Source organism: Oncorhynchus masou, chromosome 27, assembly GCF_036934945.1.
Source record: "Oncorhynchus masou masou isolate Uvic2021 chromosome 27, UVic_Omas_1.1, whole genome shotgun sequence".
Lineage (NCBI taxonomy): Eukaryota > Metazoa > Chordata > Actinopteri > Salmoniformes > Salmonidae > Oncorhynchus > Oncorhynchus masou.
In genome coordinates, this window is record NC_088238.1 from 48,331 (window position 1) to 74,855 (window position 26,525).

At 52.0% G+C, this 26,525-nt stretch overlaps 1 pseudogene; it reads left to right on the top strand.

Annotated features, from left to right (window-relative positions):
- Positions 1-26,525, top strand: part of LOC135515548 (serine/threonine-protein kinase B-raf-like) — a 306,564-nt pseudogene that overhangs the window by 720 nt on the left and 279,319 nt on the right.

Below are 26,525 nucleotides of genomic sequence, written 5' to 3' on the forward strand. Positions count from 1 at the left end.
ATTTGCTTTTCGAGGTTTTTTCTCTCTCTCCAGCAGGTCTCTCTCTCGCTCTCTCTCTCTCTCTCTGCGGCGGCTGCATCCAGCTCTCTGTTCGCTACCTGGCACCGGCACCGTTTGACTTCAGCGATCTACCGCGTATGGCTTGATAATACGTTTTATACCGATATAGCTAACTGACAAACTTTTATTGATATTTATGAACAATTCATCAGGGATTTTCGTCAAGAAGAGAACCCCTTCGTGGGCTGTCGACGGGAGCTGATATGGCTGTGCAAAGATCGGCTTTGTTTTGGTTGATAAAATGTACATTATTTTACAATATAGATCCAATGTTATGGAGGTTCATGCAGAATTATTAGCGCACGAATATTAATAGCTATACACTAAGCTAGGCCTCTTCCATCGCCATGGCTCAAATGATACGCTCTTAGCTAACGTTACATTTATGTAAAGTTAAAACATATTTTTCAACAGCTATTTAAAAAAATATTTTTGCTTTCAATGCAAGAAGGCCTGTATCGAAGACATGACATTAAAATAAAGAACATGATGCAACAGTCAAAAGGTATTTAGTGAGTGACATATCAAGCGTATCCAATTGACCATAATATAAAATAATGGCAAAATCACAATTGCATCATATTGTATCTATTAGTCAAATAGAAAAAGCTGTACGTTGTGCAACGAGCCAAACCAAAATCCTCAATCAATTCCCTGTCAGCTTAACTTTGGGACCTTGAGTAACCTGCTGTTGATAGGAGTGGTTTCTCTGGTTACAGTAGAACTCATAAACCAATTCACCTGGGATCCAGGTAATTACATCAATTAGTAGGCCAAATTAGTCAGATTTTTTTTAAAGGTATACTCAAGTTAGCTAAACTTTCTCCTTCCCAAAAGTGCTTGACTGATGTTATTGTATGCCTTCTCAATAAATACCTTTATTATCTTTATTGTCTGTTGAAATTTTGTCCGCGCGGGATATCTGCAAATCTTCAGGATATCTTCCAAGCTTAGTGAATAATATTGGCCCCCATTCAGCAGTCAACAGAATCCAAATAGAATCAAACATAATTCAAATAGAATGCACATAAAATTCAAATAGAATGCACATAAAATTCAAATAGAATGCACGTAGAATCAAACAGAATTCAAATAGAATGCACATAGAATCAAACAGAATTCAAATAGAATGCACATAAAATTCAAATAGAATGCACGTAGAATCAAACAGAATTCAAATAGAATGCACATAGAATCAAACAGAATTCACGTAGAATCAAACAGAATTCAAATAGAATGCACATAGAATCAAACAGAATTCAAATAGAACAGTTAGACAGGCTCCAGAACTTTGGCTACTAGTAAGTATTTTTGAAACGTCCAGCTTTGGGCAGGATGTGTCAATGTGTAGTTCATACAAGCATAATCTATGCGCAAGAATTACTGTCTTACCTCAATTAGCCACGGAATCCCGAGTTTGAAAGCAACAGTATTTCTGGAAGCTGTGCTGCTCCATTTCCCCCCCACCTCCCACATGGGCTAGTATCCTAGCAATTTGATTTCTAGCCAATGAGCTTCAGCACCTCGCCATTTTGAGTGACAACGAATCAAGATGCAGAGTGGAGAGAGTAATGACATATCTGTTCCGATGTGACGTAGTACGCAATTTTATCGAGAACCACTATTGGCTAGTGAGCGTTACTTTCAGAACTACTGGCTAAAAAGTCCCGGATAATCTCTTTTAATGGTCATAGAATCAGAGAATGTCATTGAATTTGAATTCTATAATTTTTGATCACAAGTCATATTGCCCCAAAACAGTAAAACATTGTCCAGACTGAGGCCAATTAGAGTCCAGAGGTGTCACAGCCACCTGCCCCAGATATACACATGATGTGCGCATTTGGAGTTATTTTCATGAAACAGTACTCGCCGGCCTCACGTTTCCATCCACAGGTTTTTATGCAAGTAGTCATACCATATTAAAAGTGGGAGTTTGCGAACCCCTTGACTTTTTCCCAAAAATGTGTTACATCATTATTCTAAAATGTATTAAAAAGATATTTTTTTTTTAAATCCTCAATCTACACACAATACAACAAGCATTTTTGCAATTGTGTTAATAATAAAAAACTGAAATATCACATTTTACATAAGTATTCAGAACCTTTACTCAGTACTTTGTTGAAACACCTTTGGCAGTGATTACAGCCTCCAGTCTTCTTGGGTATGATGCTACAAGCTTGGCACACCTGTATTTGGGGAGTTTCTCCCATTCTTCACTGTAGATCCTCTCAAGCTCTGTCAGGTTGGATGGGTAGCATCGCTGCACAGCTGTTTTCCGGTCTCTCCAGAGATGTTTGATCGGGTTCAAGTCCGGACTCTGGCTGGGCCCCTCAAGGACATTTAGAGACTTGTCCCGAAGCCTCTCCTGCGTTGTCTTGTCTGTGTGCTTAGGGTCGTTGTCCTGTTGGAAGGTGAACCTTCGCCCCAGTCTGAGGTCCTGAGCGCTCTGGAGCAGGTAATCATCAAGGATCTCTCCGTACTTTGCTCCGTTCATCTTTCCCTCGATCCCGACTAGTCTCCCAGTCCCTGCCGCTGAATAAAATCCCCACAGCACGATGCTGCCACCACCATGCTTCACCGTAGGGATGGTGGCAGGTTTCCTCCAGACGTGACGCTTGGCCTTCAGACCAAACAGTTCAATCTTGGTTTCATCAGACCAGAGAATCTTGTTTCTCCTGGTCTGGGAATCTTTTGGTGCCTGTTTGGCAAACTCCAAGCGGGCTCTCATGTGCCTTTTACTGAGGAGTGGCTTCCGTCTGGCCACTCCTCAGGCCTGATTGGTGGAGTGCTGCAGAGATAGTTGTCCTTCTGGAAGCTTCTCCCATCTCCACAGAGGAACTCTGGAGCTCTTGTCAGTGACAATCAGGTTCTTGGTCACCTCCCTGACCAAGGCCCTTCTACCCCGATTGCTCAGTTTGGCGGGGTTGCCAGCTCTATGAAGAGTCTTGGTGGTTCCAAACTTCTTCCATTTTAAGAATGATGGGAGGGCACTTGGGGACCTTCAATGCTGCTGACATTTTTTGCTACCCTTCCCCAGATCTGTGCCTCAACACAATCCTGTCTCAGAGGTTTACGGACAATTCCATTGACCTCATGGCTTGTTTTTTGCTCTGAAGTGCCCTGGCAACTGTGGGTCCTTTTTATAGACAGTTATGTGCCTTTCCAGATCATGTCCAATCAATTGAATTTACCACAGCTGGACTCCAAGTTGTAGAAACATCTCAAGGATGATCAATGGAATCAGGATGCACCTGAGCTCATTTTCAAGCCTCATAGCAAAGGTCCAGAATTCTTAAGTTAATAAGCTATTTCTGTTTTGTTTTTAATACATTTCTAAAAACTTATTTTGGCTTTGTCATTATGGGGTATTGTGATGTCATTATGGGGTATTGTGATGTCATTATGGGGTATTGTGATGTCATTATGGGGTATTGTGATGTCATTATGGGGTGCTATGATGTCATTATGTGGTATTGTGATGTCATTATGCGGTATTGTGATGTCATTATGTGGTATTGTGACGTCATTATGGGGTATTGTGTGTAGATTGCGGAGTATTTGATTTAATCTATTTTAGAATAAGGCTGTAACGTAACAAAATGTGGAAAAAGTCAAGGGGTCTGAATACTTTCCGCAGTCACTTTACATACATTTAAATTAATTTGTGCTCATGAAGAATGTGTACGGTACTCAAACCACTCAAGATTGATCAGAGTATCAAACTCTTATGTAGCTTACGACCATTTCAATGAGACCCCTAAAATGCTAGAAAGGATTTGGTTGGGCTTTTCAAGACAGCCCTAATTTCAAATCATGTTCCGAGTATCTGAGGGCAACGGGGGGGCGGGGCTTGTCTTAGTTCTAGGCCTCCTCTCTGGATGTACAGACGCTTCCATGCATTTAACCAGTGACGGGGAAGGTTTGTGTTACTGGTTATTTTAGGATCCATGGCCCACGGTAGAGACACTGGTTTATCAAGCATTTTCTCACATAGAACATGCTTTTTCTAACTGAAGCCCCTGAAGAGGACTTGGTTTGTTATGGTGGTATACTGTCTATACAAAGACGAGCGTTGCATATGCATTTTGTCTGGTGGTTGTTGTGTGGAAGACATGGCTGAGGGTGGAGAGGAGACTGATCCCCCCCCCCCCCTCTCTCCCAGGGTGGAGAGGAGACTGATCTCCCCCTCCCCCAGGGTGGAGAGGAGACTGACCCCCCTCTCTCCCAGGGTGGAGAGGAGACTGATCCCCCCCTCCCCCTCTCTCCCAGGGTGGAGAGGAGACTGACCCCCGCTCCCCCAGGGTGGAGAGGAGACTGCCCCCCCCCTGCTCTCCCAGGGTGGAGAGGAGACTGACCCCCCCTCCCTCTCCCAGGGTGGAGAGGAGACTGACCCCCCCTCCCTCTCCCAGGGTGGAGAGTCGGTTGGGATTTCATGTTGACAGTCGGTTGTGTAATGATGTGTATTTTAATGTTGACAGTCGGTTGTGTAATGATGTGTATTTTAATGTTGACAGTCGGTTGTGTAATGATGTGTATTTTAATGTTGACAGTCGGTTGTGTAATGATGTGTATTTTAATGTTGACAGTCGGTTGTGAAGTTGGGGACGCAGGGAAGAGACAGAACAACCAGTAGCTTAGTCTTCCACTACTAGTGTCTAATGGCTGCTTCCAAAACGCCACCCAAGTCCCTTTGTTTAGCTGACTGCTCTACTTTTGACCACGACCGATAGGGACCCATAGTGCACTACTTTAGACCAGAGCCCTATGTAGTGTAGTGCACTATGTGGGGAATAGGGCTCTGGTCTAAAGTAGTGCACTATATTGGGAATAGGGCTCTGGTCTAAAGTAGTGCACTATATAGGGAATAGGGCTCTGGTCTAAAGTAGTGCACTATATAGGGAATAGGGCTCTGGTCTAAAGTAGTGTACTATATAGGGAATAGGGATCTGGTCTAAAGTAGTGTACTATATAGGGAATAGGGCTCCATTTGGAACAGAGACATGCTATGCCTCTGCAATGTTTATAGTCACCATCTCAGTCAATGTAATTAGGCTATATAACGGTATGATGTGACGTTCATAATTAAAGTGTGTGTGTGTGTGTGTGTGTCCTCTTAGATCTGGAATATCAAGCAGATGATCAAGCTGACACAGGAGCACTTAGAGGCACTACTGGACAAGTTTGGAGGAGAATGTAACCCTCCGTCCATATACCTGGAGGTGAGTTACCCTGTGAGGAGGAGGATGTAACCCTCTGTCTATATACCTGGAGGTGAGTTACCCTGTGAGGAGGATGTACCCCTCTGTCCATATACCTGGAGGTGAGTTACCCTGTGAGGAGGAGGATGTACCCCTCTGTCTATATACCTGGAGGTGAGTTACCCTGTGAGGAGGATGTACCCCTCTGTCCATATACCTGGAGGTGAGTTACTCTGTGATGAAGGATGTACCCCTCTGTCCATATACCTGGAGGTGAGTTACCCTGTGAGGAGGATGTGCCCCTCTGTCCATATACCTGGAGGTGAGTTACCCTGTGAGGAGGATGTACCCCTCTGTCCATATACCTGGAGGTGAGTTACCCTGTGAGGAGGAGGATGTACCCCTCTGTCCATATACCTGGAGGTGAGTTACCCTGTGAGGAGGAGGATGTACCCCTCTGTCCATATACCTGGAGGTGAGTTACCCTGTGAGGAGGATGTACCCCTCTGTCTATATACCTGGAGGTGAGTTACCCTGTGAGGAGGAGAATGTACCCCTCTGTCCATATACCTGGAGGTGAGTTACCCTGTGAGGAGGATGTACCCCTCTGTCCATATACCTGGAGGTGAGTTACCCTGTGAGGAGGATGTACCCCTCTGTCCATATACCTGGAGGTGAGTTACCCTGTGAGGAGGAGGATGTACCCCTCTGTCCATATACCTGGAGGTGAGTTACCCTGTGAGGAGGAGGATGTACCCCTCTGTCTATATACCTGGAGGTGAGTTACCCTGTGAGGAGGATGTACCCCTTCGTCCATATATCTGGAGGTGAGTTACCCTGTGAGGAGGATGTACCCCTCTGTCCATATACCTGGAGGTGAGTTACCCTGTGAGGAGGATGTAACCCTCTGTCCATATACCTGGAGGTGAGTTACCCTGTGAGGAGGATGTACCCCTCTGTCCATATACCTGGAGGTGAGTTACCCTATGAGGAGGAGGATGTACCCCTCTGTCCATATACCTGGAGGTGAGTTACCCTGTGAGGAGGATGTACCCCTCTGTCTATATACCTGGAGGTGAGTTACCCTGTGAGGAGGAGGATGTACCCCTCTGTCCATATACCTGGAGGTGAGTTACCCTGTGAGGAGGAGGATGTACCCCTCTGTCCATATACCTGGAGGTGAGTTACCCTGTGAGGAGGAGGATGTACCCCTCTGTCCATATACCTGGAGGTGAGTTACCCTGTGAGGAGGAGGATGTACCCCTCTGTCCATATACCTGGAGGTGAGTTACCCTGTGAGGAGGAGGATGTACCCTCTGTCCATATACCTGGAGGTGAGTTACTCTGTGAGGAGGAGGATGTACCCCTCTGTCCATATACCTGGAGGTGAGTTACCCTGTGAGGAGGAGGATGTACCCCTCTGTCCATATACCTGGAGGTGAGTTACCCTGTGAGGAGGATGTACCCCTCTGTCCATATACCTGGAGGTGAGTTACCCTGTGAGGAGGAGGATGTACCCCTCTGTCCATATACCTGGAGGTGAGTTACCCTGTGAGGAGGAGGATGTACCCCTCTGTCCATATACCTGGAGGTGAGTTACCCTGTGAGGAGGAGGATGTACCCCTCTGTCCATATACCTGGAGGTGAGTTACCCTGTGAGGAGGAGGATGTACCCCTCTGTCCATATACCTGGAGGTGAGTTACCCTGTGAGGAGGAGGATGTACCCCTCTGTCCATATACCTGGAGGTGAGTTACCCTGTGAGGAGGAGGATGTACCCCTCTGTCCATATACCTGGAGGTGAGTTACCCTGTGAGGAGGAGGATGTACCCCTCTGTCCATATACCTGGAGGTGAGTTACCCTGTGAGGAGGATGTAACCCTCTGTCCATATACCTGGAGGTGAGTTACCCTGTGAGGAGGATGTACCCCTCTGTCCATATACCTGGAGGTGAGTTACCCTGTGAGGAGGATGTACCCCTCTGTCCATATACCTGGAGGTGAGTTACCCTGTGAGGAGGATGTAACCCTCTGTCTATATACCTGTAGGTGAGTTACCCTGTGAGGAGGAGGATGTACCCCTCTGTCCATATACCTGGAGGTGAGTTACCCTGTGAGGAGGATGTACCCCTCTGTCCATATACCTGGAGGTGAGTTACCCTGTGAGGAGGATGCACCCCTCTGTCCATATACCTGGAGGTGAGTTACCCTGTGAGGAGGAGGATGTACCCCTCTGTCTATATACCTGGAGGTGAGTTACCCTGTGAGGAGGATGCACCCCTCTGTCCATATACCTGGAGGTGAGTTACCCTGTGAGGAGGAGGATGTACCCCTCTGTCTATATACCTGGAGGTGAGTTACCCTGTGAGGAGGATGCACCCCTCTGTCCATATACCTGGAGGTGAGTTACCCTGTGAGGAGGATGCACCCCTCTGTCCATATACCTGGAGGTGAGTTACCCTGTGAGGAGGAGGATGTACCCCTCTGTCTATATACCTGGAGGTGAGTTACCCTGTGAGGAGGATGCACCCCTCTGTCCATATACCTGGAGGTGAGTTACCCTGTGAGGAGGAGGATGTACCCCTCTGTCTATATACCTGGAGGTGAGTTACCCTGTGAGGAGGATGTACCCCTCTGTCCATATACCTGGAGGTGTGTTACCCTGTGAGGAGGAGGATGTACCCCTCTGTCTATATACCTGGAGGTGAGTTACCCTGTGAGGAGGAGGATGTACCCCTCTGTCCATATACCTGGAGGTGAGTTACCCTGTGAGGAGGATGTAACCCTCTGTCTATATACCTGGAGGTGAGTTACCCTGTGAGGAGGATGTACCCCTCTGTCCATATACCTGGAGGTGAGTTACCCTGTGAGGAGGAGGATGTACCCCTCTGTCCATATACCTGGAGGTGAGTTACCCTGTGAGGAGGAGGATGTACCCCTCTGTCCATATACCTGGAGGTGAGTTACCCTGTGAGGAGGAGGATGTAACCCTCTGTCCATATACCTGGAGGTGAGTTACCCTGTGAGGAGGAGGATGTAACCCTCTGTCCATATACCTGGAGGTGAGTTACCCTGTGAGGAGGAGGATGTACCCCTCTGTCCATATACCTGGAGGTGAGTTACCCTGTGAGGAGGAGGATGTACCCCTCTGTCCATATACCTGGAGGTGAGTTACCCTGTGAGGAGGATGTACCCCTCTGTCCATATACCTGGAGGTGAGTTACCCTGTGAGGAGGAGGATGTACCCCTCTGTCCATATACCTGGAGGTGAGTTACCCTGTGAGGAGGAGGATGTAACCCTCTGTCCATATACCTGGAGGTGAGTTACCCTGTGAGGAGGAGAATGTACCCCTCTGTCCATATACCTGGAGGTGAGTTACCCTGTGAGGAGGATGTACCCCTCTGTCCATATACCTGGAGGTGAGTTACCCTGTGAGGAGGAGGATGTACCCCTCTGTCCATATACCTGGAGGTTGAGTTACCCTGTGAGGAGGAGGATGTACCCCTCTGTCCATATACCTGGAGGTGAGTTACCCTGTGAGGAGGAGGATGTACCCCTCTGTCCATATACCTGGAGGTGTGTTACCCTGTGAGGAGGAGGATGTAACCCTCTGTCCATATACCTGGAGGTGAGTTACCCTGTGAGGAGGAGGATGTACCCCTCTGTCCATATACCTGGTGGTGAGTTACCCTGTGAGGAGGAGGATGTACCCCTCTGTCTATATACCTGGAGGTGAGTTACCCTGTGAGGAGGAGGATGTACCCCTCTGTCCATATACCTGGAGGTGAGTTACCCTGTGAGGAGGATGTACCCCTCTGTCTATATACCTGGAGGTGAGTTACTCTGTGAGGTGGAGGATGTAACCCTCTGTCCATATACCTGGAGGTGAGTTACCCTGTGTGTTGTGTTGTGACAAGGTAAGGGTGGTATACAGAAGATGGCCCTATTTGGTAAAAGACCAAGTCCATATTATGGCAAGAACAGCTCAAATAAGCAAAGAGAAATGACAGTCCATCATCACTGTAAGACATGAAGGTCAGTCAATCCGGAAGATTTCAAGAACTTTGGAAAGTTTCTTCAAGTGCAGTCCCAAAAACCATCAAGCGCTATGATGAAACTGGCTGTCATGAGGACCGCCACAGGAAAGGAAGACCCAGAGTTACCTCTGCTGCAGAGGATAAGTTCATTAGAGTTACCTGCCTCAGATTGCAGCCCAAATAAATGCTTCACAGCGTTCAAGACACATCTCAACATCAACTGTTCAGAGGAAACTGTGAATCAGGACTTCATGGTCGAAAATCTGTCCTTTGGTCTGATGAGTCCAAATTTGAGATTTATGGTTCCAACCGCCGTGTCTTTGTGAGACGCAGAGTAGGTGAACAGATGATCTCCACATGTGTGGTTCCCACTGTGAAGCAAGGAGGAGGAGGTGTAATGGTGTGGGGGTGCTTTGCTGGCGCCACTGTCTGTGATTTATTTAGATTTCAAGGCAGACTTAACCAGCATGGCTACCACAGCATTCTGCAGCGATACGCCATCCCATCTGGGTTGGGCTTAGTCCCACTAAGTCCCACTATCATTTGTTTTTCAACAGGACAATGACCCAACACACCTCCAGGCTGTGTAAGGGCTATTTGACCAAGAAGCAGCGTGATGGAGTGTTGCATCAGATAACCTGGCCTCCACAATCACCCGACCTCAACCCAATTGAGATGGTTTGGGATGAGTTGGACCGCAGAGTGAAGGAATAAAAGTGCTCAGCATATGTGGGAACTCCTTCAAGACTGTTGGAAAAGCATTCCAGGTGAAGCTGGTTGAGAGAATGCCAAGAGTGTACTAAGCTGTCATCATGGCAAAAGGTGGCTACTTTGAAGAATCTAAAATATGTTTTGATTTTGTTTAACACTTTTTTTTTTGGTTACTACATGACTCCATACGTATTATTTCATAGTTTTGATGTCTTCACTATTATTCTACAATGTAGAAAATAGTAAAACACGGAATGAGTAGGTGTGTCCAAACTTTTGACTGGTTATGGAAGGATGTTTAAAAAAATGTGTGTATTGTCTCTGTTGGCCTATGAGGAGTACACCAGTAAGGTGTGTGTGTGTGTGTGTTGTCTCTGTAGGCCTATGAGGAGTACACCAGTAAGCTGTGTGTGTTGTCTCTGTAGGCCTATGAGGAGTACACCAGTAAGCTGTGTGTGGTCTCTGTAGGTCTATGAGGAGTACACCAGTAAGCTGTGTGTGTGTGTGTGTTGTCTCTGTAGGTCTATGAGGAGTACACCAGTAAGCTGTGTGTGTGTTGTCTCTGTAGGCCTATGAGGAGTACACCAGTAAGCTGTGTGTGTGTGTGTGTGTTGTCTCTGTAGGCCTATGAGGAGTACACCAGTAAGCTGGACGCTCTGCAGCAGAGGGAGCAGCAGCTCCTGGAGGCCATGGGGACCGGGACAGACTTCTACTCCTCCTCCCCTACGCCCCCTTCCCTCCTGGACGGGGGTTTGAGCTGTTCTGGGGGATCCGGGGGCACCCAGTTCCTTCTCCCCTCCGCCCCCAACACCCTGGCTGTCCTCCAGACCCCTACAGACGGACGGGCCAATCCCCGCTCCCCTCAGAAACCCATTGTCAGGGTGTTCCTGCCCAATAAACAGCGGACCGTGGTGAGTAAGGGGTGGTTATAACACATATACCTCCTTGTGTAGAAGGTGGGAGGGGTTAGGGTGACTGTGGGGAGGGGTTAGGGTGGCTGTGGGAGGGGTCAGGGTGTTCCTGCCCAATAAACAGCGGACCGTGGTGAGTAAGGGGTGGTTATAACACATATACCTCCTGGTGTAGAAGGTGGGAGGGGTTAGGGTGGCTGTGGGGAGGGGTTAGGGTGGCTGTGGGAGGGGTCAGGGTGTTCCTGCCCAATAAACAGCGGACCGTGGTGAGTAAGGGGTGGTTATAACACATATACCTCCTGGTGTAGAAGGTGGGAGGGGTTAGGGTGGCTGTGGGGAGGGGTTAGGGTGGCTGTGGGAGGGGTTAGGGTGGCTGTGGGAGGGGTCAGGGTGTTCCTGCCCAATAAACAGCGGACCGTGGTGAGTAAGGGGTGGTTATAACACATATACCTCCTGGTGTAGAAGGTGGGAGGGGTTAGGGTGGCTGTGGGGAGGGGTTAGGGTGGCTGTGGGGAGGGGTTAGGGTGGCTGTGGGAGGGGTTAGGGTGGCTGTGGGAGGGGTCAGGGTGTTCCTGCCCAATAAACAGCGGACCGTGGTGAGTAACGGATGGTTATAATACATATACCTCCTGGTGTAGAAGGTGGGAGGGGTTAGGGTGGCTGTGGGAGGGGTCAGGGTGTTCCTGCCCAATAAACAGCGGACCGTGGTGAGTAAGGGGTGGTTATAACACATATACCTCCTTGTGTAGAAGGTGGGAGGGGTTAGGGTGGCTGTGGGAGGGGTCAGGGTGTTCCTGCCCAATAAACAGCGGACCGTGGTGAGTAAGGGGTGGTTATAACACACATACCTCCTTGTGTAGAAGGTGGGAGGGGTTAGGGTGGCTGTGGGGAGGGGTTAGGGTGGCTGTGGGAGGGGTCAGGGTGTTCCTGCCCAATAAACAGTGGACCGTGGTGAGTAACGGATGGTTATAATACATATACCTCCTGGTGTAGAAGGTGGGAGGGGTTAGGGTGGCTGTGGGGAGGGGTTAGGGTGGCTGTGGGAGGGGTCAGGGTGTTCCTGCACAATAAACAGCGGACCGTGGTGAGTAACGGATGGTTATAATACATATACCTCCTGGTGTAGAAGGTGGGAGGGGTTAGGGTGGCTGTGGGAGGGGTTAGGGTGGCTGTGGGAGGGGTTAGGGTGGCTGTGGGAGGGGTTGGTGTAGAAGGTGGGAGCGGTTGGTGTAGAAGGTGGGAGGGGTTGGTGTAGAAGGTGGGAGGGGTTGGGGTAGGCTGTAGGAGGGGTTGGTGTGGCTGGGGGAGGGGGTGGCTGTGAGGGGGGGTTGGTGTAGGCTGGGGGAGGGTTTGATGTAGACTGGGAGGGATTAGGGTGGCTGTGGGAGGGGTTGGTGTAGGCTGTGGGAGGGGTTGGAGTAGACTCGGAAGAGATAGGGTGGCTGCGGGTGGGGTGGCTGTGGGAGGGGTTGGTGTAGGCTGGGAGGGATTAGGGTGGCTGTGGGAGGGGTTGGTGTGGCTGTGGGAGGGGGTGGCTGGGGGAGGGGTTGGTGTCGGCTGTGGGAGGGGTTTGGTTGGCTGTGGGAGGGGTTGGTGTAGGCTGTGGGAGGGGTTGGTGTAGGCTGTGGGAGGGGTTGGTGTAGGCTGGGAGGGATTAGGGTGGCTGTGGCTGGGGTTGGTGTAGGCTGTGGGAGGGGTTGGTGTAGGCTGTGGGAGGGGTTGGTGTAGGCTGTGGGAGGGGTTGGGGTGGCTGTGGGAGGGGTTCCGGTGTAGGCTGTGTGAGGGGTTGCGGTGGCTGTGGGAGGGTTGGGGTGGCTGTGGGAGGGGTTGGGGTGGCTGTGGGAGGGGTTGGTGTAGGCTGTGGGAGGGGTTGGGGTGGCTGTGGGAGGGGTTCCGGTGTAGGCTGTGGGAGGGGTTGCGGTGGCTGTGGGAGGGGTTGCTGTAGGCTGGGAGGGATTAGGGTGGCTGTGGCTGGGGTTGGTGTAGGCTGTGGGAGGGGTTGGTGTAGGCTGTGGGAGGGGTTGGGGTGGCTGTGGGAGGGGTTCCGGTGTAGGCTGTGGGAGGGGTTGCGGTGGCTGTGGGAGGGGTTCTGGTGGAAGGGGTTGGTGTCGGCTGTGGGAGGGGTTGGGGTGGCTGTGGGAGGGGTTGGTGTAGGCTGGGAGGGATTAGGGTGGCTGTGGCTGGGGTTGGTGTAGGCTGTGGGAGGGGTTGGTGTAGGCTGTGGGAGGGGTTGGGGTGGCTGTGGGAGGGGTTCCGGTGTAGGCTGTGGGAGGGGTTGCGGTGGCTGTGGGAGGGGTTCTGGTGGGAGGGGTTGGTGTAGGCTGTGGGAGGGGTTAGGGTGGCTGTGGGAGGGGTTGGTGTAGGCTATGGGAGGGGCATAGGGTGGCTGTGGGAGGGGTTGGTGTGGGCTGTGGGAGGGGTTGGTGTAGGCTATGGGAGGGGATAGGGTAGCTATGGGATGGGTTGGTGTAGCGTATGGGAGGGGTTGGTGTAGGCTGTGGGAGGGGTTGGTGTAGCCTATGGGAGGGGTTGGGGTGGCTGTTGGAGGGGTTGGATTGGCTGTGGGAGGGGTTGGATTGGCTGTGGGAGGGGTTGGTGTAGGCTGTGGGAGGGGTTAGGGTGGCTGTGGGAGGGGTTGGTGTCGGCTGTGGGAGGGGTTGTGGTGGCTGTGGGAGGGGTTGGTGTCGGCTGTGGGAGGGGTTAGGGTGGCTGTGGGAGGGGTTGGTGTCGGCTGTGGGAGGGGTTGTGGTGGCTGTGGGAGGGGTGGTGTCGGCTGTGGGAGGGGTTGGTGTAGGCTGTGGGAGGGGTTGGGGTGGCTGGGGTAGGGGGTGGCTGTGGGAGGGGGTGGCTGTGGGAGGGGTTGTTGTAGGCTGTGGGAGGGGTTGGGGTAGGCTGTGGGAGGGGTTGGGGTGGCTGTGGGAGGGGTTCCGGTGTAGGCTGTGGGAGGGGTTGCGGTGGCTGTGGGAGGGGTTCAGGTGTAGGCTGTGGGAGGGGTTCTGGTGGGAGGGGTTGGTGTAGGCTGTGGGAGGGGTTAGGGTGGCTGTGGGAGGGGTTGGTGTAGGCTATGGGATGGGCATAGGGTGGCTGTGGGAAGGGTGTGGGCTGTGGGAGGGGTTGGTGTTGGCTATGGGAGGGGATAGGGTAGCTATGGGATGGGTTGGTGTAGCGTATGGGAGGGGTTGGTGTAGGCTGTGGGAGGGGTTGGTGTAGGCTATGGGAGGGGTTGGGGTGGCTGTGGGAGGGGTTGGGGTGGCTGTGGGAGGGGTTGGAGTGGCTGTGGGAGGGGTTGGTGTGGCTGGGGGAGGGGGTGGCTGTGGGAGGGGTGGCTGTGGGAGGGGTTGTTGTAGGCTGTGGGAGGGGTTGGGGTAGGCTGTGGGAGGGGTTGGGGTGGCTGTGGGAGGGGTTCCGGTGTAGGCTGTGGGAGGGTTGCGGTGGCTGTGGGAGGGGTTCAGGTGTAGGCTGTGGGAGGGGTTCTGGTGTGGGAGGGGTTGGTGTAGGCTGTGGGAGGGGTTAGGGTGGCTGTGGGAGGGGTTGGTGTAGGCTATGGGATGGGCATAGGGTGGCTGTGGGAAGGGTGTGGGCTGTGGGAGGGGTTGGTGTTGGCTATGGGAGGGGATAGGGTTATGGGATGGGTTGGTGTAGCGTATGGGAGGGGTTGGTGTAGGCTATGGGAGGGGTTGGGGTGGCTGTGGGAGGGGTTTGGGTGGCTGTGGGAGGGGTTGGAGTGGCTGTGGGAGGGGTTGGTGTGGCTGGGGGAAGGGGTGGTGTAGGCTATGGGAGGGGATAGGATAGTTATGGGAGTGTTGGTGTAGCGTGGGAGGGGTTTGGGTGGCTGGGGGAGGGGTTGGTGTAGCGTATGGGAGGGTTTGGGTTGCTGGGGTGGCTGTGGGAGGGGTTGGGGTGGCTGTGGGAGGGGTTGGTGGCTGTGGGAGGGGTTCGGGTGGCTGTGGGAGGGGTTGGTGTCGGCTGTGGGAGGGGTTGGTGTAGGCTGTGGGAGGGGTTGGTGTAGGCTGGGAGGGATTAGGGTGGCTGTGGGAGGGGTTGGTGTGGCTGGGGGAGGGGGTGGCTGTGGGAGGGGGTGGCTGTGGGAGGGGTTGTTGTAGGCTGTGGGAGGGGTTGGGGTAGGCTGTGGGAGGGGTTGGGGTGGCTGTGGGAGGGGTTCCGGTGTAGGCTGTGGGAGGGGTTGCGGTGGCTGTGGGAGGGGTTCAGGTGTAGGCTGTGGGAGCGGTTCTGGTGGGAGGGGTTGGTGTAGGCTGTGGGAGGGGTTAGGGTGGCTGTGGGAGGGGTTGGTGTAGGCTATGGGATGGGCATAGGGTGGCTGTGGGAGGGTTGGTGTGGGCTGTGGGAGGGTTGGTGTGGGCTATGGGAGGGGATAGGGTAGCTATGGGATGGGTTGGTGTAGCGTATGGGAGGGGTTGGGGTGGCTGTGGGAGGGGTTGGGGTGGCTGTGGGAGGGGTTGGTGTAGGCTATGGGAGGGGTTGGGGTGGCTGTGGGAGGGGTTGGGGTGGCTGTGGGAGGGGTTGGTGTAGGCTATGGGAGGGGTTGGGGTGGCTGTGGGAGGGGTTTGGTTGGCTGTGGGAGGGGTTGGAGTGGCTGTGGGAGGGGTTGGTGTGGCTGGGGGAGGGGTGGTGTAGGCTATGGGAGGGGATAGGATAGTTATGGGATTGTTGGTGTAGCGTGGGAGGGGTTTGGGTGGCTGGGGGAGGGGTTGGTGTAGCGTATGGGAGGGTTTGGGTTGCTGGGGTGGCTGTGGGAGGGGTTGGGGTGGCTGTGGGAAGGGTTGGTGTAGGCTGTGGGAGGGGTTCAGAGGGGTTGGGGTGGGAGGGGTTGGTGTATGCTGTGGGAGGGGTTAGGGTGGCTGTGGGAGGGGTTAGGGTGGCTGTGGGAGGGGTTGGGGTGGCTATGGGAGGGGTTGGTGTAGCGTATGGGAGGGGTTTGGGTTGCTGGGGTGGCTGTGGGAGGGGTTGGGGTGGCTGTGGGAGGGGTTGGTGGCTGTGGGAGGGGTTCGGGTGGCTGTGGGAGGGGTTGGTGTCGGCTGTGGGAGGGGTTGGTGTAGGCTGTGGGAGGGGTTGGTGTAGGCTGGGAGGGATTAGGGGTGGCTGTGGGAGGGGTTGGTGTGGCTGGGGGAGGGGTGGCTGTGGGAGGGGGTGGCTGTGGGAGGGGTTGTTGTTGGCTGTGGGAGGGGTTGGGGTAGGCTGTGGGAGGGGTTGGGGTGGCTGTGGGAGGGGTTCCGGTGTAGGCTGTGGGAGGGGTTGCGGTGGCTGTGGGAGGGGTTCAGGTGTAGGCTGTGGGAGGGGTTCTGGTGGGAGGGGTTGGTGTAGGCTGTGGGAGGGGTTAGGGTGGCTGTGGGAGGGGTTGGTGTAGGCTATGGGATGGGCATAGGGTGGCTGTGGGAGGGTTGGTGTGGGCTGTGGGAGGGGTTGGTGTGGGCTATGGGAGGGGATAGGGTAGCTATGGGATGGGTTGGTGTAGCGTATGGGAGGGGTTGGGGTGGCTGTGGGAGGGGTTGGGGTGGCTGTGGGAGGGGTTGGTGTAGGCTATGGGAGGGGTTGGGGTGGCTGTGGGAGGGGTTGGGGTGGCTGTGGGAGGGGTTGGTGTAGGCTATGGGAGGGGTTGGGGTCGGCTGTGGGAGGGGTTGGTGTAGGCTGTGGGAGGGGTTGGTGTAGGCTGGGAGGGATTAGGGTGGCTGTGGGAGGGGTTGGTGTGGCTGGGGGAGGGGGTGGCTGTGGGAGGGGGTGGCTGTGGGAGGGGTTGTTGTAGGCTGTGGGAGGGGTTGGGGTAGGCTGTGGGAGGGGTTGGAGTGGCTGTGGGAGGGGTTGGTGTGGCTGGGGGAGGGGGTGGTGTAGGCTATGGGAGGGGATAGGATAGTTATGGGAGTGTTGGTGTAGCGTGGGAGGGGTTTGGGTGGCTGGGGGAGGGGTTGGTGTAGCGTATGGGAGGGGTTTGGGTTGCTGGGGTGGCTGTGGGAGGGGTTGGGGTGGCTGTGGGAGGGGTTGGTGGCTGTGGGAGGGGTTCGGGTGGCTGTGGGAGGGGTTGGTGTCGGCTGTGGGAGGGGTTGGTGTAGGCTGTGGGAGGGGTTGGTGTAGGCTGGGAGGGATTAGGGTGGCTGTGGGAGGGGTTGGTGTGGCTGGGGGAGGGGGTGGCTGTGGGAGGGGGTGGCTGTGGGAGGGGTTGTTGTAGGCTGTGGGAGGGGTTGGGGTAGGCTGTGGGAGGGGTTGGGGTGGCTGTGGGAGGGGTTCCGGTGTAGGCTGTGGGAGGGGTTGCGGTGGCTGTGGGAGGGGTTCAGGTGTAGGCTGTGGGAGCGGTTCTGGTGGGAGGGGTTGGTGTAGGCTGTGGGAGGGGTTAGGGTGGCTGTGGGAGGGGTTGGTGTAGGCTATGGGATGGGCATAGGGTGGCTGTGGGAGGGGTTGGTGTGGGCTGTGGGAGGGGTTGGTGTGGGCTATGGGAGGGGATAGGGTAGCTATGGGATGGGTTGGTGTAGCGTATGGGAGGGGTTGGGGTGGCTGTGGGAGGGGTTGGGGTGGCTGTGGGAGGGGTTGGTGTAGGCTATGGGAGGGGTTGGGGTGGCTGTGGGAGGGGTTGGGGTGGCTGTGGGAGGGGTTGGTGTAGGCTATGGGAGGGGTTGGGGTGGCTGTGGGAGGGGTTTGGTTGGCTGTGGGAGGGGTTGGAGTGGCTGTGGGAGGGGTTGGTGTGGCTGGGGGAGGGGGTGGTGTAGGCTATGGGAGGGGATAGGATAGTTATGGGATTGTTGGTGTAGCGTGGGAGGGGTTTGGGTGGCTGGGGGAGGGGTTGGTGTAGCGTATGGGAGGGGTTTGGGTTGCTGGGGTGGCTGTGGGAGGGGTTGGGGTGGCTGTGGGAAGGGTTGGTGTAGGCTGTGGGAGGGGTTCAGAGGGGTTGGGGTGGGAGGGGTTGGTGTATGCTGTGGGAGGGGTTAGGGTGGCTGTGGGAGGGGTTAGGGTGGCTGTGGGAGGGGTTGGGGTGGCTATGGGAGGGGTTGGTGGCTGTGGGAGGGGTTCGGGTGGCTGTGGGAGTGGTTGGTGTAGGCTGTGGGAGGGGTTGATGTAGACTGGAGGGATTAGGGTGGCTGTGGGAGGGGGTTAGGGTGGCTGTGGTAGGGGTTGTTGTAGACTGTGGGAGGGGTTGGTGTAAACTGGGAGGGGTTGGGGTGGCTGTGGGAGGGGTTGGGGTGGCTGTGGGAGGGGTTCAGGTGTAGGCTGTGGGAGGGGTTGGGGTGGCTGTGGGAGGGGTTTGTGTAGGCTGTGGGAGGGGTTTGGGTGGGAAGGGTTGGTGTAGGCTGTGGGAGGGGTTTGGGTGGGAGGGGTTGGTGTAGGCTGTGGGAGGGGTTAGGGTGGCTGTGGGAGGGGTTGGGGTGGCTGTGGGAGGGGTTGGTATAGGCTATGGGAGGGGCATAGGGTGGCTATGGGAGGGGTTGGTGTAGGCTGTGGGAGGGGTTGGTGTAGGCTGGGAGGGATTAGGGTGGCTGTGGGAGGGGTTGGTGTGGCTGGGGGAGGGGGTGGCTGTGGGAGGGGGTGGCTGTGGGAGGGGTTGTTGTAGGCTGTGGGAGGGGTTGGGGTAGGCTGTGGGAGGGGTTGGGGTGGCTGTGGGAGGGGTTCCGGTGTAGGCTGTGGGAGGGGTTGCGGTGGCTGTGGGAGGGGTTCAGGTGTAGGCTGTGGGAGCGGTTCTGGTGGGAGGGGTTGGTGTAGGCTGTGGGAGGGGTTAGGGTGGCTGTGGGAGGGGTTGGTGTAGGCTATGGGATGGGCATAGGGTGGCTGTGGGAGGGGTTGGTGTGGGCTGTGGGAGGGGTTGGTGTGGGCTATGGGAGGGGATAGGGTAGCTATGGGATGGGTTGGTGTAGCGTATGGGAGGGGTTGGGGTGGCTGTGGGAGGGGTTGGGGTGGCTGTGGGAGGGGTTGGTGTAGGCTATGGGAGGGGTTGGGGTGGCTGTGGGAGGGGTTGGGGTGGCTGTGGGAGGGGTTGGTGTAGGCTATGGGAGGGGTTGGGGTGGCTGTGGGAGGGGTTTGGTTGGCTGTGGGAGGGGTTGGAGTGGCTGTGGGAGGGGTTGGTGTGGCTGGGGGAGGGGTGGTGTAGGCTATGGGAGGGGATAGGATAGTTATGGGATTGTTGGTGTAGCGTGGGAGGGGTTTGGGTGGCTGGGGGAGGGGTTGGTGTAGCGTATGGGAGGGGTTTGGGTTGCTGGGGTGGCTGTGGGAGGGGTTGGGGTGGCTGTGGGAAGGGTTGGTGTAGGCTGTGGGAGGGGTTCAGAGGGGTTGGGGTGGGAGGGGTTGGTGTATGCTGTGGGAGGGGTTAGGGTGGCTGTGGGAGGGGTTAGGGTGGCTGTGGGAGGGGTTGGGGTGGCTATGGGAGGGGTTGGTGGCTGTGGGCGGGGTTCGGGTGGCTGTGGGAGTGGTTGGTGTCGGCTGTGGGAGGGGTTGATGTAGACTGGAGGGATTAGGGTGGCTGTGGGAGGGGTTAGGGTGGCTGTGGTAGGGGTTGTTGTAGACTGTGGGAGGGTTGGTGTAAACTGGGAGGGGTTGGGGTGGCGGTGGGAGGGGTTGGGGTGGCTGTGGGAGGGGTTCAGGTGTAGGCTGTGGGAGGGGTTGGGGTGGCTGTGGGAGGGGTTTGTGTAGGCTGTGGGAGGGGTTTGGGTGGGAAGGGTTGGTGTAGGCTGTGGGAGGGGTTTGGGTGGGAGGGGTTGGTGTAGGCTGTGGGAGGGGTTAGGGTGGCTGTGGGAGGGGTTGGGGTGGCTGTGGGAGGGGTTGGTATAGGCTATGGGAGGGGCATAGGGTGGCTATGGGAGGGGTTGGTGTGGACTGTGGGAGGGGTTGGTGTAGGCTATGGGAGGGGATAGGGTAGCTATGGGAGGGGATAGGGTAGCTATGGGAGGGGTTGGTGTAGGCTGTGGGAGGGGTTGGTGTTGGCTGTGTGGAGGGGTTGGTGTAGACTATGGAAGGGGTTTGGAAGAGTTGGCCTGTATTGGTAATATTATACAATAGTTGGGGAGAGATGGCCTGTATTAATGACATTAGACAGTAGTTAGGGAGAGATTGCCTGTATTGATGACATTAGACAGTAGTTAGGGAGAGATTGCCTGTATTGATGATATTAGACAATAGTTAGGGAGAGATGGCCTGTATTGATGATATTAGACAGTAGTTAGGGAGAGATGGCCTGGCCTGTATTGATGACATTAGACAGTAGTTAGGGAGAGATGGCCTGTATTGATGACATTGGACAGTCGTTAGTGAGAGATGGCCTGTATTGGTGATATTAGACAGTAGTTAGGGAGAGATGGCCTGTATTGATGACATTAGACAATAGTTAGGGAGAGATGGCCTGTATTGGTGATATTAGACAATAGTTAGGGAGAGATGGCCTGTATTGATGACATTAGACAATATTTAGGGAGAGATGTCCTGTATTGATATTAGACAGTAGTTAGGGAGAGATCGCCTGGCCTGTATTGATGACAATAGACAGTAGTTAGGGAGAGATGGCCTGTATTGATGATATTAGACAGTAGTTCGGGAGAGATGGCCTGTATTGATGACATTAGACAGTAGTTAGGGAGAGATGCCCTGTATTGGTGACATTAGACAGTAGTCAGCGAGAGATGGCCTGTATTAATGACATTAGACACTAGTTAGGGAGAGATGGCCTGTATTGGTGACATTAGACAGTAGTTCGGGAGAGATGGCCTGTATTGATGATATTAGACAGTAGTTCGGGAGAGATGGCCTGTATTGATGACATTAGACAGTAGTTAGGGAGAGATGGCCTGTATTGGTGACATTAAACAGTAGTCAGGGAGAGATGGCCTGTATTAATGATATTAGACAGTAGTTAGGGAGAGATGGCCTGTATTGATGATATTAGACAGTAGTTAGTGAGAGATGGCCTGTATTGATGATATTAGACAGTAGTTAGGGAGAGATGGCCTGGCCTGTATTGGTGACATTAGACAGTAGTTGGGGAGAGATGGCCTGTATTCGTGATATTAGACAGTAGTTAGGGAGAGATGGCCTGTATTGGTGATATTAGACAGTAGTTAGGGAGAGATGGCCTGTATTGATGACATTAGACAGTAGTTAGGGAGAGATGGCCTGTATTGATGACATTAGACAGTAGTTAGGGAGAGATGGCCTGTATTGATGATATTAGACAGTAGTTAGGGAGAGATGGCCTGTATTGGTGATATTAGACAGTAGTTAGGGAGAGATGGCCTGTATTGATGATATTAGACAGTAGTTAGGGAGAGATGGCCTGTATTGGTTATATTAGACAATAGTTAGGGAGAGATGTCCTGTATTGATGACATTAGACAGTAGTTAGGGAGAGATGGCCTGTATTGATGATATTAGACAGTAGTTAGGGAGAGATGGCCTGTATTGGTTATATTAGACAATAGTTAGGGAGAGATGTCCTGTATTGATGACATTAGACAGTAGTTAGGGAGAGATGGCCTGTATTGATGATATTAGACAGTAGTTCGGGAGAGATGGCCTGGCCTGTATTGATGACAATAGACAGTAGTTAGGGAGAGATGGCCTGTATTGATGATATTAGACAGTAGTTAGGGAGAGATGGCCTGTATTAATGACATTAGACAGTAGTTAGGGAGAGATGGCCTGTATTAATGACATTAGACAGTAGTTAGGGAGAGATGGCCTGTATTGATGATATTAGACAGTAGTTAGGGAGAGATGGCCTGTATTGATGATATTAGACAGTAGTTAGGGAGAGATGGCCTGTATTGATGACATTAGACAGTAGTTAGGGAGAGATGGCCTGGCCTGTATTAATGACATTAGACAGTAGTTAGGGAGAGATGGCCTGTATTGATGACATTAGACAGTAGTTGGAGAGATGTCCTGTATTGATGACATTAGACAGTAGTTGGAGAGATGTCCTGTATTGATGATATTAGACAGTAGTTAGGGAGAGATGGCCTGTATTGATGATATTAGACAGTAGTTAGGGAGAGATGGCCTGTATTGATGATATTAGACAGTAGTTAGGGAGAGATGGCCTGTATTAATGACATTAGACAGTAGTTAGGGAGAGATGGCCTGTATTAATGACATTAGACAGTAGTTAGGGAGAGATGGCCTGTATTGATGATATTAGACAGTAGTTAGGGAGAGATGGCCTGTATTGATGATATTAGACAGTAGTTAGGGAGAGATGGCCTGTATTGATGACATTAGACAGTAGTTAGGGAGAGATGGCCTGGCCTGTATTAATGACATTAGACAGTAGTTAGGGAGAGATGGCCTGTATTGATGACATTAGACAGTAGTTGGAGAGATGTCCTGTATTGATGACATTAGACAGTAGTTAGGGAGAGATGGCCTGTATTGATGACATTAGACAGTAGTTAGGGAGAGATGGCCTGGGCCTCTGCTGTGCAGTTGGCAGCATACTCTCGATCTCTGTAATTGTTTCACTCTTTATTGCGTCGATGCATTTCTTCATCGTATGTTACGTCAGTTTTAAAAACCACAGCCTTTTGCCATAATTACAACACCAACCTCCTCAGTGTTGTTGTATACATGTAGTTTCCTGTTCTGTTTTCTTCACTGGAAGGTGAAGTCTTCATTAAAGTGTCATATTACATAAAGGGGGAGGGGGAAGGGGTGGAGCCTAAAGTACAGATGACTTAAGCTACAGGATTTAGGGTTGTGATGCTAGGCTATTAGCTCGTTGACGATAATAAGCACAGTTCTGTTGACGTCAGTGTGATTGGAGCCCAGTCTGTGTCTTGGTGGATGTACTCTTGGTTCTCTACTGTAATGCTGTGACCTACTCCTCCTATTCTATACTTCAACATGACATTGAACTAATGCAGAGGAGTGTTGTCACCGTATCAGAATGTTGTTTTTGAATGCTAAATCTTTATTGATTTTTTTTTTTTTTACTGTGTAAATCAAGATGTAAACTAGGTCTTTATTCTCAGTACAGGTGAATGCATATTATTCAATATGAGTGTGACATGCATTGAGTTATTCAGCTTGTTTTTAGCTGATGTCATACACAGATAACCAACAAACCCTTCCGTTTCGGACTAAGTGGTATCTTCTTGCATTGTCAAGTGTCCGAGCCTGTCTGGACGGTTTCAACATCTCTACACCATTTAAATATACTTTCCACCTTCAGAAATGAGCCGAATCACATCGCACGGAGCAAAGACGTCAGGTCAAAGTCTAGTTTTGATTTACTTTTGGTTGAGTTGTCAACTGATGTGAATTCGATGTGAAATAAAAAATAAAAAATTCAAGTCATTTTAATTTAAAAGTTAGGTGGTCCACAGTAAAACGAGTCCTATATCGACATAACCTGAAAGGCCGCTCAGCAAGGAGGAAGCCACTGCTCCAAAACCGCCATAAAAAAAGCCTGACTACGGTTTGCAACTGCACACGGGGAAAATTATTGTACTTTTTGGAGAAATGTCCTCTGGTCTGATGAAACAAAAATAGGACTGTTTGGCCACAATGACCATCGTTATGTTTGGAGGAAAAAGGAGGAGGCTTGCAAGCCGAAGAACACCATCCCAACCATGAAGCACGGGGGTGGCAGCATCATGATGTTGGGGTGCTTTGCTGCAGGCGGGACTGGTGCACTTCACAAAATAGATGGCATCATGAGGCAAGAAAATTATGTGGATATATTGAAGCAACATCTCAAGACATCAGTCAGGAAGTTAAAGCTTGGTCGCAAATGGGTCTTCCAAATGGACAATGACCTCAAGCATACTTCCAAAGTTGTGGCAAAATGGCTTAAGGACAACAAAGTCAAGGTATTGGAGTGGCCATCACAAAGCCCTGACCTCAATCCTACAGAACATTTGTGTGCAGAACTGAAAAAGTGTGTGCGAGCAAGGAGGCCTACAAACCTGACTCAGTTACACCAGCTCTGTCAGGAGGAATGGGCCAAAATTCACCCAACTTTGTGGGAAGCTTGTGGAAGGCTACCCGAAACGTTTGACCCAAGTTAAACAATTTAAAGGAAATGCTACCAAATACTAATTGAGTGTATGTAAACTTCTGACCCACTGGGAATGTGATGAAAGAAATAAAAGCTGAAATAAATCATTCTATCTACTATTATTCTGACATTTCACATTCTTAAAATAAAGTGGTGATCCTAACTGAACTAAAACAGGTTTATTTTTATTTTTACTAGGATTAAATGTCAGGAGTTTAAGATATATTTGGCTAAGGTGTATGTAAACCTCCGACTTCAGCTGTATATCGTGATCTTGTTATACAGTTATGGAGTTATAGTTGTGTATGGTCTATACCTGCTGTTCAGTCTCTGAAACTAACTGTATGGTTCCTCTCTGTCTGTCCCAGGTCCCAGCCCGCTGTGGCATGACAGTCAGAGACTCTCTGAAGAAGGCTTTAATGATGAGGGGACTAATCCCTGAATGCTGTGCTGTCTACAGGATACAGGATGGGTAAGATACACGCACACACACACACACACACACACACACACACACACACACACACACACACACACACACACACACACACACACACACACACACACACACACACACACACACACATATACTTTTCATTCTGTCAATTGAAGCTCCTGTACAACTTTGTAATCGTTTCAGCACAGTGGAGACCAGTAAGGGGTCAATGTGCACTCCCACTGTAAGGGGTCAATGTGCAGTCCCACTGTAAGGGGTCAATGTGCAGTCCCACTGTTAAGGGGTCAATGTGCAGTCCCACTGTTAAGGGGTCAATGTGCAGTCCAACTGTAAGGGGTCAATGTGCACTCCCACTGTAAGGGGTCAATGTGCAGTCCCACTGTTAAGGGGTCAATGTGCAGTCCCACTGTAAGGGGTCCATGTGTAGTCCCACTGTTAAGGGGTCAATGTGCAGTCCCACTGTTAAGGGGTCAATGTGCAGTCCCACTGTTAAGGGGTCAATGTGCAGTCCCACTGTAAGGGGTCAATGTGCAGTCCCACTGTAAGGGGTCAATGTGCAGTCCCACTGTAAGGGGTCAATGTGCAGTCCCACTGTAAGGGGTCAATGTGCAGTCCCACTGTAAGGGGTCAATGTGCAGTCCCCCTGTAAGGGGTCAATGTGCAGTCCCCCTGTAAGGGGTCAATGTGCAGTCCCACTGTAAGGGGTCAATGTGCAGTCCCCCTGTAAGGGGTCAATGTGCAGTCCCCCTGTAAGGGGTCAATGTGCAGTCCCACTGTTAAGGGGTCAATGTGCAGTCCCACTGTAAGGGGTCAATGTCCAGTCCCACTGTAAGGGGTCAATGTGCAGTCTCACTGTAAGGGGTCAATGTACAGTCCCACTGTAAGGGGTCAATGTCCAGTCCCACTGTAAGGGGTCAATGTGCAGTCCCACTGTAAGGGGTCAATGTGCAGTCCCACTGTAAGGGGTCAATGTGCAGTCCCACTGTAAGGGGTCAATGTGCAGTCCCCCTGTAAGGGGTCAATGTGCAGTCCCACTGTAAGGGGTCAATGTGCAGTCCCACTGTTAAGGGGTCAATGTGCAGTCCCCCTGTAAGGGGTCAATGTGCAGTCCCACTGTAAGGGGTCAATGTGCACTCCCACTGTAAGGGGTCAATGTGCACTCCCACTGTAAGGGGTCAATGTGCAGTCCCACACTTGCACAATTCAGTTTATTTTATTGTACTTGTTGAACCAGGTAAATTGAGAACACATTCTCTTTTACAACAACAACCCACGTGTGTACTAAACTCAACCACAACCCAGTAAACTCCTCTTCCTGTCACCTGTCTCAGGGAGAAGAAGCCTCTTGGCTGGGACACAGACATCTCCTGGCTGACAGGGGAGGAGCTACACGTGGAAGTGCTGGAGAATGTTCCTCTGACCACACACAACTTTGTGAGTATGACTGAAACTATGGAAATGGTACTAGAATTTCATATGACTGGGCAGGGGTGCAGCCTGGGAGGGCATGGGCCCACCTACTTGGCAGCCAGGCCCACACACTTGGGAGTCAGGCCCAGCCAATCAGAATGAGTTTTTCCCCACAAAAGAGCTTTATTACAGACAAAAATACCCCTCGGGTTTATGGTAGAGAAAGCAACATTACATTTTCTGGCAACAGTTCTGGTGGACAATCCTGCAGTTAGAATGTCAATTGCACACTTCAAAACTTGAGACATCTGTGTCATTGTGCTGTGTGACAAAACTGCAAAAAAAAAAGTGGCCTTTTATTGTCCCCCAGCACAAGGTGCACCTGTGTAATGATCGTGCTGTTTAATCGGTTTCTTGATATTTCACACCTGTCAGGTGGATGGATTTATATTGGCAAAGGAGAGATGCTCACTAATAGGGATGTGAACAAATTTTTGCACAACATTTGAAATAAATAAGCTTTTTGTGCGTATGGAACATTTCTGGGATTATTTATTTCAGCTCATGAAACATGGGACATGGCGTTTTTGATATTTTTGTTCAGTGTAGAACTATGGAACTAGAATTATGGAACCATTTGGGACTGGGATGGTACTGGGAAAAGCCACTGGAAAGACTAACTAGGAGGACAGACTGTCCACACTGCACGGTTCAGTCCATTGTTGAGTCGACCATGGGTCAGTCCATTGTTGAG